General features: G+C 47.3%; 1 protein-coding gene across 3 annotated transcripts in view; it reads left to right on the top strand.

The window, feature by feature from the left end:
• The first annotated feature begins 7,747 nt into the window (after positions 1 to 7,747).
• Positions 7,748 to 12,662, top strand: part of DYRK1A (dual specificity tyrosine phosphorylation regulated kinase 1A) — an 83,116-nt gene continuing 78,201 nt past the window's right edge. For 2 of the 3 annotated variants that reach the window (XM_029083350.2, XM_029083351.2), the window contains exon 1: positions 7,748 to 8,180. The gene's annotated coding sequence lies outside the window, so the exon portion shown is untranslated. The remainder of the gene's footprint in view (positions 8,181 to 12,662) is intronic. The other variant, XM_029083352.2, reaches the window with a different exon arrangement.

The following is a 12,662-nucleotide window of genomic DNA, read 5'->3' on the forward strand; positions in this document are numbered from 1 at the left end:
TTTAAGAGGCAGTAGTGGATCCTCCAAACCTGCTACAAATGCAGTCAGCAACCCCCTCTATGTTATGTCATCTTCCCCTCCCTTCTGTCTCACCCTTGTACTTCGATTTGCACCCTTTATTCACCTACCCCTCAGCCCCCAGCACTTGTGTACATATCTGTAATTTATTTATATTAATGCATGTCTCTCCCTCTATACTGTACAGTGCTCTGCACATAGTAAACACTCAGTAAAGACCATTGAATGAGTATCCGTAAGCTCATCACGAACAGGGAACATGTCTACCAACTCTGCTATAGTGCACTCTCCCAAGCGCTTAGTACAGTGACTGCTCTGCACACAGTAAGCATTCACTAAATATGATTGTTTGATGTCCCTCACTTTGCCAGTAGTGCTGGGGTTTGCAGCAGACAGGGACTGATGATTGCATCTGTAGTGGGTTTGGAGGAAGTTCGGTGCCACCAAGCGAGTCACGGGAGGAAGGCCAAATCTGGCCTGCAGGCCCAATTTGGGCCACTCCTGTTCTAGAGGTTCTGGGATCTGATGACTTTCCTGTAGAAATCTACATATAAGAGGTCTTCCTCAACCTTTGGAATACCAAGGAAATAGCATAAGACTTCAAAGCCCCTACTGTAATCATCATCTTCAAGAAAAGGAGCGAGCAGACTGGAAATTACAGTTACATACATGGAAAATCGTTCTAATAATAATAATGATGATGGTATGTGTTAAGCACTTTCATTCATTCATTCATTCAATCAAATTTATTGAGCGCTTACTGTGTGCAGAGCACTGTACTAAGTGCTTAGAATGTACAGTTCGGCAACAGATAGAGACAATCCCTGCCCAACAATGGGCTCACCATCTAAAAGGGGGAGATGGACAGCAAAACAAAATGAACAGACAGGCAACAAAACAAGTAGACAGACAGGCACTTACCAAATTCCAGGCATTGTACTAAGCACTGGTATGGATACAAGCAAATCGGGTTGAACTCAGTCCCCGTGGGGCTCACAGTCTCAATCCCCATTTTACTGATGTGGTAACTGAGGCACAGAGAAGTGAAGTGACTTGCCTAAGTTCACACAGACAAAGGAATTAGAACCCATGACCTTCTGACTCCCCGGCCTGTGATCTACCCACTACTTCATGCTGCTTCCTTTCTGAGAATGAAAGCTCCAAAGAGACACAGGCACATACATTCATGGCACAGTCCCTTTATTCCAACAAGACACAGATTATACACGATTCCTTTATTTCAATCGAAGTATTTTGTGAAGTGTCATCTGGGGACATTTCTCAAGATTGTAAACTCCTCAAGGGCAAGGATCACATTAATTGACTGATAGAAGATACAGTAGTTCTCCCTAATTCCAGTATGAGGAAACTCAAAGGTCAGAGTCAAAGCTACAGTCCAGATCATTAGCATAGGTTAAATGCGTTTTCAGCCCTCCATTTCCTAGTCCATTGCTTAGTCTTCTAATCCATGCTACCTTTGATCCTTTTTTTAATATCTTCGGTTCACCCAAATGCCTTAAAAAATATACCCCCCTCCCCAAATGGTCAGTACCTTGAGGCAAAAAGTACTGGAGCTGTTGTCAAGGCCTGGTGATTCCTTTGTGGATATTTCTTGAGGTGTTTTTGGGGGGAAGAAAGGTGAAGACTAGGTTAGAAAATGAGTTGGAAACAAAACTGGAAAAAGGGGGAAGGAACATCAAGTGAAAGAATGAGAAGGCAGTGACTCGGTGGAAGGAAAGCAGCTTGCAAGAGCTGCTTGGTCTGATGTGGCTGATGCGTCCCACGCTAGTGCAATTGGGCAACTGGCCATAGAGATTGATGGGATGGTCCTGAAGATGCAGGACCCAGAGCTGTTGCTTAACGGCACCAGGGTTAATTGGGCCCTGTCTGTAGTCAGTCAATTGATAGCATTATTGAGCACCTACTTTATGCATGGTACTGTACTAAGTGCTTAGAATTAGTAAATGAGATCCTTGTCCTCAAGGACCTTACAATCTAGTGGGGGAGACAGGAATTATAATTATAGATAGTTGGAAATATATGTATATATATATTACATATATATATATATAAACCCTAAAATGAAGCCTTTAAAGCCTAATTAATCAAAAGGTAGTGGTCTTTATGGAGTAACTTCTCTTCTGTTACATTATCTTAATGCTTAGCTTCCCATAACTTGCCTGGCAACTTTTTCTTTTCATTCATTTTTTGGGAAGTTTTGATGAATGTATTTGGTGGAAAGAAAATGTTTCATGTATAAGAGATACTTTTCACATCCTCCAAAATGTTTTAGGTAAGGCTGCGAGTACACTATGTTCAAATATGTTTTGAAATGGAGTAAAGTGTATGCTGTTAAAACCGTAAAGTGTCATATTGGTTTATTATGAAGCATCGTAGAGGACTCTTCTGCTCTATGCGTCGCCACCAAAATTTGTCACTATTCCCCGCCTACTCTTCCATTCTCAGAAACGGATCTAATACAGATGTCTTTTGAGGTTAACGGGAGTTAAACTGGACAGTGGTACTGCTGCTCCAACGTTCTTACTGACACCTCTCTCGCTGTTGCTCTGCATCCCAATAAACTCTGATCTAGAGTAGAATGAAATTACAGGATGGGTAGAAATTTGTTCATTCTCAGCTGGCTTTGAGATAAAACTCCTCCTCACTGTCAATCAGTCACTGGAATTTATTGAGCATTTACTATGTGCCGAGCACTGAAGTAAGTGCTTGGGAGAGTACAATATAACAGGATTAGCAGCCACGTTCCCTGCCAGGGATTGAACTTCAGCCTGATAAGGGTGTACCACCCTGGGAGCCAATTTCCAAGCTGCTATTGACATCATTAACTAGACTCATAGAAAAATAGGAGTGACCTATGATACAGAAGACTAAGGTAGTTGATAAAAACGAATTCCTAATGAGCCTACTGCAACCCTGGCAATTCAGATTCAGAATGAGGGTAACTAGCAAGTCACTTCTCCCAGAGAGTTGATACTGAAGAAATTCAACATCACTTCAGATGAGCCGGTGCAACTTTCACTGCATGAAGAAATGAGTGTTAGAGGGTGCGATATCAGATCTGAAACCAGACTTCTAACGTATTAGGCAGCGGTGATGCCCATCTTAACATACGGAGCTAAGAATAGGGCAACAGAGAGTAGGCAACCCAAAGTGCTGGAAGAATGACATCAATGCTGCTTGCAGAAGATTCTCTAAGTCAAATGGGTGGATAAATGCATCGATGTGGGTATTTTATTCCTGAGAACGCTATTTGACAGGGCACAACCCTATCAAGAGGGAGATCACAGTCGCCAAAGCTTTGGAGCAATGAGATCCGTCTCGCCAATGGATTTCCAGCTGAAGGAGTGAAGTCATTGTTATTTCCCGTAGTCCTGGGGCTTGGTGACCAGCTCTCCTCTTTTCAGGTTTCTGACTAGGTGCAAGAACCTCTGGGTGGAGCTGAGAAGAGTCAAGAGTTTCCAAGCTAAGGGCCAAAAGTCATAGAAGTTCTATCAGACTCACACAGTTTCTTGTGAGCCAGACCTTTCATCTTTACGTTGGAGTTTTAAAAAATCAGGAATTCTGACAGCAATTTCACCACTATATCCACTTTAAAAAAATCCAACAAAATACATACATGCCTGCTTTGCTAAGATAAAAACTGCTGGATTGGAAAATCAGTGAATTCATTCATTCATTCAATAGTATTTATTGAGCGCTTACTATGTGCAGAGCACTGTACTAAGCGCTTGGGATGAACAAGTCGGCAACAGATAGAGACAGTCCCTGGCGTTTGACGGGCTTACAGTCTAATCGGGACTAATCGGGAATCAGTTTTTATTCTCTTCAGTGTTTCATGGAAATGCACGACTACCTTTTCCTATATCTAGGCAACCATTTTTTGGCAAGCTCAGTTTTACTACTGAGACTTGGGTCTATGAAAAAGTTCAAAGCGTTAGGGGAATTGCAGAAAAGAAGTTGTTGGGAGTGACTTAATAACAGACTTAAAAGCATAGGATAGTTATACACAAGATAGCATTTAAAAAAATTGTTTTTGTTAGGCGCTTACTATGGATCAAGCTCTGAGCCGAGTGCTGCGGTAGATATACTCGATCAGGTCGAACACAAGTCCCTGCCCCACATGGGGCTTAGAGTCTAAGTAGGAGGGAGACCAGGCATTGAATCCCCATTTTACAGTTGAGGAACCTGAGGCACAGAGAAGTGAAGTGACTTACCCAAGGTCACACAGCAGATGGATTGTATTTGGTATTTGTTAAGCGCTTACTTTGCAGAACAGTCATTAGAACCCAGGTCCTCTGACTCCCAGGCCCATGCTCTTTCCACAATTCATTCATTCAGTCGTATTCATTAAGCACTTGGTGTGTGTAGAGCCCTGTACTAAGCACTTGGGAAAATACAACAATAAAGAGTGACAATCCCTGCCCGATAGGCCACACTTGTTCTCCATTAGTATAAGGGAAAACTGCAGCATGAGGAATTTAAGCTAATAATAATAATAATGTTGGTATTAAGCACTTACTATGTGCAGAGCACTGTTCTAAGTGCTGGGGTGGATACAGGGTAATCAGGTTGTCCCTCGTGAGGCTCACAGTCTTAATCCCCATTTTAAAGATGTGGTAACTGAGGCATTGAGAAGTTAAGTGACTTGCCCACAGTCACACAACTGACAAGTGGGGGTCAGGATTCGAACCCAAGATCCCTGACTCCCAAGCCCGTGCTCTTTCCACTGAGCCACACTGCTTCTGTACATATAGCTACATATAGAAGCTACATATAGAAGAACTTTCTGGTAGAGACTGGTGAATTTTGGAAAGGGTTAGTGAGGGTTTTTAGGAAATCCCTGGATCCCAAACAATGAGAATCTATCCTCCTTTAATTGAGATCTTCCCTGAAAGTAAAATCCCTTTCAGGCTAGGGATGCTATATTTTACTACACTTCAGCCTGCACACTTTGCTCCTCTAATAACAATAATTATGGCATTAGCTTACTATGTGTCAAACGCTATTCTGAACACCGAGAGCTACGACTTCATCAGGTTGGACAGAGTCCCTATCCCACATGGAGCTCACAGCCTCAAGTCGGAAGGAGAACAGGTATTTCATTCCCATTTTATTCATTCATTCAGTCAATAGTATTTATTGAGCGCTTACTATGTGCAGAGCACTGTACTAAGCGCTTGGGTTGAACAAGTCGGCAACAGATAGAGACAGTCCCTGCCGTTTGACGGGCTTACAGTCTAATCGGGGGAGATGGACAGACGAGAACAATGGCGATAAATCGAGTCAAGGGGAAGAACATCTCGTAAAAACAATGGCAACTAAATAGAATCAAGGCGATGTACAATTCATTAACAAAATAAATAGGGTAATGAGAATATATACAGTTGAGCGGACGAGTACAGTGCTGTGGGGATGGGAAGGGAGAGGTGGAGGAGCAGAGGGAAAAGGGGAAAAGGAGGGTTTAGCTGGTGAGGAAACTGAGGCACAGATAAATGAAGTGACTTGGCCCAGGTCACACAGCGGGTAAGGGGCAGATCCCAGGTCCTCTGACTCCCGGGCCCGTGTCTTTTCCACAAGGCCAAACCGCTTCTCACCACCAATATGGTTCTTAGAGGTCATGAATGAATCGCCTCAGTTTTGCTGCCCGGAACCTAGCCCTGTTATTAGGAGTAAAACAGGGGAAAGGTGGCTTGAAATCTGAGGAAAAAAAAATAAAAACCAGGCATGGATGTTGATGCAATCCAACTGACAGCTGCTCTCGGGTGGTAAGAACACTGAGTCGAATTCCCTCTGAAAAGTGAGAAGTAAACAAGCCAAAGGGTTCAAGGAGTAGGGCAATATCGACCCAGCCGTGGAATGGGTTTTTCCAAATGAACATGAGGGTTAGCTCAAGGAGAGGCAGGGAAGAGCCGGGAGGAGAAAGAGCGGGCTTCTTGCTGCAGGGCCAAGAAGTTTTCCTAGACCGAGGCTGTCATTTCTGAACCCCGGGCGCTACATTGCTCTTACAAAAAGCCGGGGATTTCCTCCGCCTGTGCTTTGATATAGCGCGAATCTTCACGGTTCCCAGAGAAAAGGGGTAGCTTCACCTAACACCATTATTGCCAGGTAAATAGTCCACCGGCATCTTTTCAAAAAAGACTCAGGTCTCGCTCCTACCCCTTGGGGTGCCATGTTAAACCAACAAGCCTTTATTTTCCAGCAGGCGACTGAACAGCGTTTAGCAGCGCGCCACGGAGACCCCAACCCGAATCAGAAAATGAGCCCGGTTGTGATTCTGAATTAGGATTCCTCCGGTCTCCTCTCCTCCCGCAGTGTGTGATTCTTCCCCCCCCCCCCCCACCTGGCACCGAAAACTCATCTGAAACGCCTGGTTTGAAGAAGGTAAGCGTTTCGGGTGGATCGATTCGAATCGAGGGGCTCCCCCAGTCGTTTATCAAAAGACCGCAGGGCCCTCGGCTGGCACATGACCTCTGCGTCCTGGTTTGGGGAGGAGATGGGCATGGGCCTGGGGGGGCTTTCCCTGGCGGTGGGCACCCGCTGACCAGAGGATCAGAGGCGCCGGAGAGGCCCCCGACCCCCCCCCCCAGCCGCGGGGGAGCCAGAGGAAAGCAGACGTCGTGCGGGCGCCTATGGTTCCTCCCTTTTTTTTTTTTTTTCCCTCCTTTTATTTTTTTATTTTTTGGAACTCCCGCAGTGGGGCCCGGCTGTGCATTATGGAGGGGGCCGGAGGAGAAGGCGGCGGGGGCTGGGGAGCTTTCCGGCGGCCGGTCCTCCGTCTGGGGTGGGGCTGCGGAGGAGGAGGCGATGAGATGGCAGAGGCGGGCGGGATCTCTTCCTCCCCGATCCTGAGAAGCCCAGGACCAGACCCGATCCCTCGCCCCTCCTCGGCTTGCTTTCTCCCTCCCCCTCCTCCTCGTCTTCCCTCCCCTTCCCTCTCATCTCCCTTCCTTCCTTCCCCCCCCCTTCCTCCCTCTCGCTGGGCCCCCTCCTCCCTCCCCATCCCGCAGGTCTCCCCGCCCTCCGGAGCCAATCACGCGGCCTCCTCTGACACTCGCCGCGACTCCGGCTCCCAATTTATCCCTCACGTGACCGCAGGGGCTCGGGGTGGTTGGCGGCGGTTCCGGGGGGAGGGGGGAGGGAAGAGCCGGGCCGTTACCCCGGCGACAGGCCCCGCCCCCCCCGCCCGGGGACGGGCGGACGTCAGCACGTCGGGGGGGGGGGGGGGCCGCGTTCGGCGCTTTGATTGACAGTCGCCATAGCGACCGGGTCGTTCCGTCGCCATTTTGTTGGGGGGTTTTTTTTTGAAACCCTTTCGCTTCCCGCCCGAATAATAATAAAAAGGCCCATTGGAGTGAGGCGGGGGCGGCGGCTTCTGGGGCGGGGGGCGTCCGGAGAGGGGAGAGAAGAGCCCCGAGCGGGAGGGGTGCGGGCGCCATCGCCTCCGCCGCCTTTCCTGCCGCCGCCGGCGAGCGGGCGGGACCGGTGGATGTACGCGTGAGAGAGAGAGAGAGCGAGAGAGAGAGGAGTGTGCGAGGGGAGGTGAGGGGGAGCGGGCGCGCGCGCGCGAGAAAGAGTGAGCGCGCGCGCGCGTGTGTGTGTGTGTGTGTCTGTGTGTGCGTGTGTGTGTGTGCGGGGGGAATCTCGGGGGCGGAGGGTTGGGGCTGGTCCTGGCGGAGGAGCCGCCGCCGCCGCCGCCGCCGCCACCGCCGCCGCCCGGGCCCCGGCGCTTCTGGCTGCGCAGGTTTGGAGCGCGCGCCATTTTGTGAGATTTACAAAATCCCCCTCGGCCCGGAGCCGGGAGCGGCCGGGAAGAAGGGATCGGGCGCCACCTCCCCGCCGCCGCCCTCGCCGCCCTCGCCGCCGCCTGCCCAGCCCTGCCCGACCGGCCCCCCGCGCCCGCCGCCAACGACGCCGCCGACGCCGCCGACGCGAGTGGGGGTCCGGGGACTGCGGTATTCGCCGGGAGGAGGTTGTCGCCGCTCCGGCCTCAGCCCGACACACTGACACTGACACTGACGGGGCGGCGGCGGCGGCGGCGGCGGGCCCGGAGGCCGCCCATGGGACTGTGAGGAGCGGGAGCGCGGTCCAGCCTCGCCGCCGGAGGAGCGGAGGGCGCCCGCCGGGGCCCCCACACCCTCCCGGTAAGTGTCGGGGGACGGGCCGGGAGGAGGGCGGGGTGGGGAAGGACGGACGGACCTGCCATTTTAGAGAGAAGCGGCGCCCGGCGGGGAGGGGCCGGGGAGGCCCCGCAGGGTCAGGCCGGGGACGGACGCGGCCGGCCCGGGGCTCCCCTTGGCCGGGAAGTTGAGCGGGAGACGGGAGAAAGTTGGGGAGGCGGAGGCGGCTCCCCTCCCGCCGCTGCGGAACGCCCAGGTCGCCGCTCCTCACGGGCCCCGCACCCCTTCCTCCTCCCCCTCCTCCTCCTCGGGGGGGAAAAAACCCACCCCGACCCTTCCCTTGCTCTCCCTTATGCCAAGGGGAGGAGGAGGACAATCTCCCTCCTCCTCCCTTTTCCCTCCCCCCCCCCCCAATACGAGCCACTGAAATTATTCAGCAATGACCCCTTTCCCTCTCCTCCCCCTCCGGCTTCATTTCGCTCTCTTTTATGTGGAAATTTGAAAAAGGAAGATTTGAAATTTAGGGGTGGGTGAGTACTCCACCCCCCCTCCCATTTTTATTTCCTTTTTTTTAAATTGGGATTCCTCCCCCCCCCCCCCCCATTAGGTTTTGGATCTGCAGGTCCGAGTAAGGTCACTTGCATCAGGCAACTCATTCGCCGGGCGAAGAAATGAAAGCCGGCCCTGTTCATCTCAAGTGACATCTTAATCTGTAATAATCCGACCGTCAAGGGGTGAAGTGGCACACCAGATTATGGGATATTTAGCATTCCCGTAGCTATAGGAACGAGACGGCAAATATGGCTCTCCCGTTTCAAAGTGACACAAAGTAGTTGCGACCTCTTTTTGGGATTCCGCATGTAAATGAAGGAGAATCCAGGTGTCTCCCAAGTCATTCGGGAAAAGGCCCGAAATCCCCACCAGAATCCTCTAGTTTTGCAGAAGTGGCGGATGAATGGATTTAAAATTTTTTTTTTTTTTGGGAAATTCAATTCCAAGATTGGTAGGCTCCAAGAATTCTGGGATCAGGGTTTTTGAATTCCGGTGCTCTGTAATTCTTCCATTACTCCCGAATCAGGAAAAAAAAAAGATCAAGGAATAGTGTTTTATCACCAAACTACCCCAAATCTTTCTAATTGACAAATCCATTAACAGATATTGGGGGGGGGGTTGATGTCAATATGAAAATCATTTCTAAATGATATTTTGCGGTTCTAGGAACAGAAAATTGTTCATTTTCAGTGGATGGTCTGGTGCTGACATCTTGATTTGGTGAATTGGAAAGCATGTAGAGACTGAAATCATCTGGGCCTTACCAAATTCAGTGCCCAAAGTCTTCAGTTATTTTGGAAGAAATAATGGAGTCGATGTATAAATTGATAAATCTCCAATATTTTGGTGTGTGTCCCGCTTGATTCTAAGTACATTCATTGTAGTAATACTTCAGTACTCTTTGGTACTGTATGAATAGCGTTCCAATTAAGAGATTTAATTTTAAGTAACAGTGACCCATCAACATATTTTCATGAGTGTGGTTATTTTGTTTCTTGGTTTAGTATTCTTAAATGCAGTTTTTCCTGAAGTAGGTAGTTAAAAATATTACTTTGTTGCTTTGCATGATTATTGAGAAGGATTATAGCGGATGATTTGAAGCTGTGACTTCAAGACATTTTATGTAAAGTAAATATCTCAAGAAGTTCAGTGAGAAAGCCATTAATTTTGTATGCTTACCAAAATGGGCAATTTTCTTTTCCTACTAGTAAAGGGCCATTTACAAGATGAAAGTAATATTGCTTCCAGGTGGACCAAATGAGTGCGAGCACATCCCAGTTTTTATAGAAGCAGTGTCATGTAAATCAGAGGTCAATTTTTAAAGTTTAAAACCAAAGAGGATAATTCGAAAGTAAGATCAATTCCTAGGAAATTGCCTCAAACTTGTATATGCATCCAAAGAGTGTTTAACACAAGCATTTGAACCCAGTTCTTATTAAAGGCTCAATCCTGACATAGTTTTTGTAGCAGCTGCCCAGATTTACTTTGTTTTAGAACATCATGACAAAGTTAGAGGAACGAATTAGTTGGCCAGGTCCTGTATGCCTGAAGATGTGAAATCGAACGATAAACGCTTCAGATGTGTACCATAAATTACATAATTCGGATCCCTCAGGAAGACTTGAGCCATCCAGTTGGTCGTGGAGTATAAGGTAGCTGCGATGCCCTAGTCCTAGTTGGGTTGGAGAAGTTTGGCCAGTGGGCAGGAGGCAGCGAATGGATAAGGTGACCTTTTGAGATTCCTCCGCTCTAGGATTCCATAATGTACGTAAGGAATTGTCATTAGCTTTCTTTTTTAAAAAGAAAAAACCCAAAGAAACGTCAAGTTTCTCTGGAGCTGAAAGTTGATAAATAAAGGTGTACTCTATCAAGTTACTCCTTCATATTTAAACCGATAGGGGTTGGTGCCTATCTTGTGGGAAATTCAGATGGTTTAGGACTAAAGTTCTTTGCTTCACAGATTCTCTGAAATATTGTAAACTTGTGGCCTGGCAGGTCTTATTTCTGGAGGATTGGCGGGGATCTTTTTCAACTTTCTGGTGGTGTGTGAGGGCAAAGAGTGGTCCAAGTGTAGAACCTTGAACATTAAAAAAAAAAATTGTTACATATATACTTTATAGAACAAAGCTTTGGCATTTTATGTGTGTTACTAAAATGTCACTGCTCTTTAGTATGCCTTTTTGGTGTTGGAAATATACTCATACCTTGTGTTTTCAAATGAAATTGGCCTACATTATTTTTTGGATGCAGCACATCATGGTATAGGAAGAGGTGTCTGTATGCACACGCATCTGTACATGCACACTAGAGGACATGGCAAATACTGCAATGCAAATTTTCCTTCATCTCGGATTTTACAAAAAGGCAGTCCCTGCATTCTAGGAAAACTGGGTGGATTGAAAATATGTAGACACTTAGTATTGTATATACCCTGAATTGGCTGGAGATCTTGAAAAACAGGTTATAAGCAGAGTTTTGGGTGTATGTTGAAAGGAGGGAAATCATTGGTGTTTTTATTTTTTAAATCATTTGCTTAGAACAAACTTACTTTGCTTGTACTTGCATAAAACCAGCTGGAATAAACTTGTTTTCACAAGGTTTACTCTAAAACTTTTTATGGTAGGACACTTCCATGTAACACTTTAACCATGCTCTCAACTATGTATTTAGCATCTTCTCTACTTGCCTCTCTACATTGTTGAGTAAGATTGGCAATTCATCTTCTTAAGCCTGCGGTTTTTCCTCAGCAAACATTTTGAATGTTCTGCGTGTGTTAGGTAGATTTCAGTGCTTAAAATCACCCCAATTTGTGTGCCCTGAAGCTTCGTATTAACTAATATATGGAGTGCCCAAATGGACTTCTATTCATGATTCCTGGTGAAATGTTACCTCTATCTTTTAACTTCAAATGGAAAAACAGCAACTTTTAAATAGTTAAAAGTTACCACCGCATTTACATCCTAAAACAGGCATTAATGACGGTAATGATGTTTGCCCATTTCTCATGTGCCCTGCACTTTTCTAAGCCCTGGGATAGATCCAGGGTAATCAGGTCAGACACAGTCCCGCACACGGGGCTCACGGTCTGAGGGAGAGGAGACATTTGATCCCCATTTTACAGATTAGGAGGTAGTGGCACAGAAAAGTTAAGTGACTTGCCCAAGGTCACACAGCAGACAGATGGCAGATCTGGGATTAGAATTCAGGTCCTTCGACTCCCAGACTCATACTCTTTTCATTAGGTCACGCTGCTTTAATGTCTTGCCAGACATTGACAGACTCTGGCTGGCATCTGTGCCAGGGGTTACACATCAGGGCATTTTGGTTGGTGTGCCTCTGGGGCCCCTGGCTACTCTCCCTTGTTAACCTCTGGTTTTGTTGGGGGGACTCTGGAGCGGTGGCTAAGGAAGCGGGACAGTGGTTCGGGCAGAGGTAGCCTCGTCGCGGGGCCCAGGACCAGAAATGTAAGCTCCCATGGCCAGAGGCTGCACCTTTGGAGTATGCGCTCTGCCCAGATCTCCTGGGTCTTACTTCAAATGGCCCAGCTTCAAAATTTCAGATTTTTCTCATAAAATTAGAAAGATTTAAGGTTTTTCTCTGGTCCTTTTTCCTTCCTCTTCTGCTTTTCCATTCAGCACCCCCCCCCCCAAAAAAAAAGAAAAGAAAAAGGCCTTAAAACAATCAACAACAGATTAACTCCCTGGCATACGAGTCCAAGTGTCCAGTAAGTTGATTTGCTTAGTTTTATGTTGTTTGAAATTCACATTATTTAACCTCTGCTGAATTTTGAATAGTTTGTCTACTTGCCTGTAAAGACAAAATCAGCTATTTTGAGTAAAGAGTCCATATGGAAAAGGATTAGAGAAAGAAAATAGAGAAGACAGTCTGGGAAAATCAGTCAGTTGAATTTATTGAGCACTTACTGTATGCAGAGCTCTGTACTAAGTCCCTAGA

This window comes from Ornithorhynchus anatinus, chromosome 18 (genome assembly GCF_004115215.2).
Source record: "Ornithorhynchus anatinus isolate Pmale09 chromosome 18, mOrnAna1.pri.v4, whole genome shotgun sequence".
In the NCBI taxonomy this organism is placed as follows: domain Eukaryota; kingdom Metazoa; phylum Chordata; class Mammalia; order Monotremata; family Ornithorhynchidae; genus Ornithorhynchus; species Ornithorhynchus anatinus.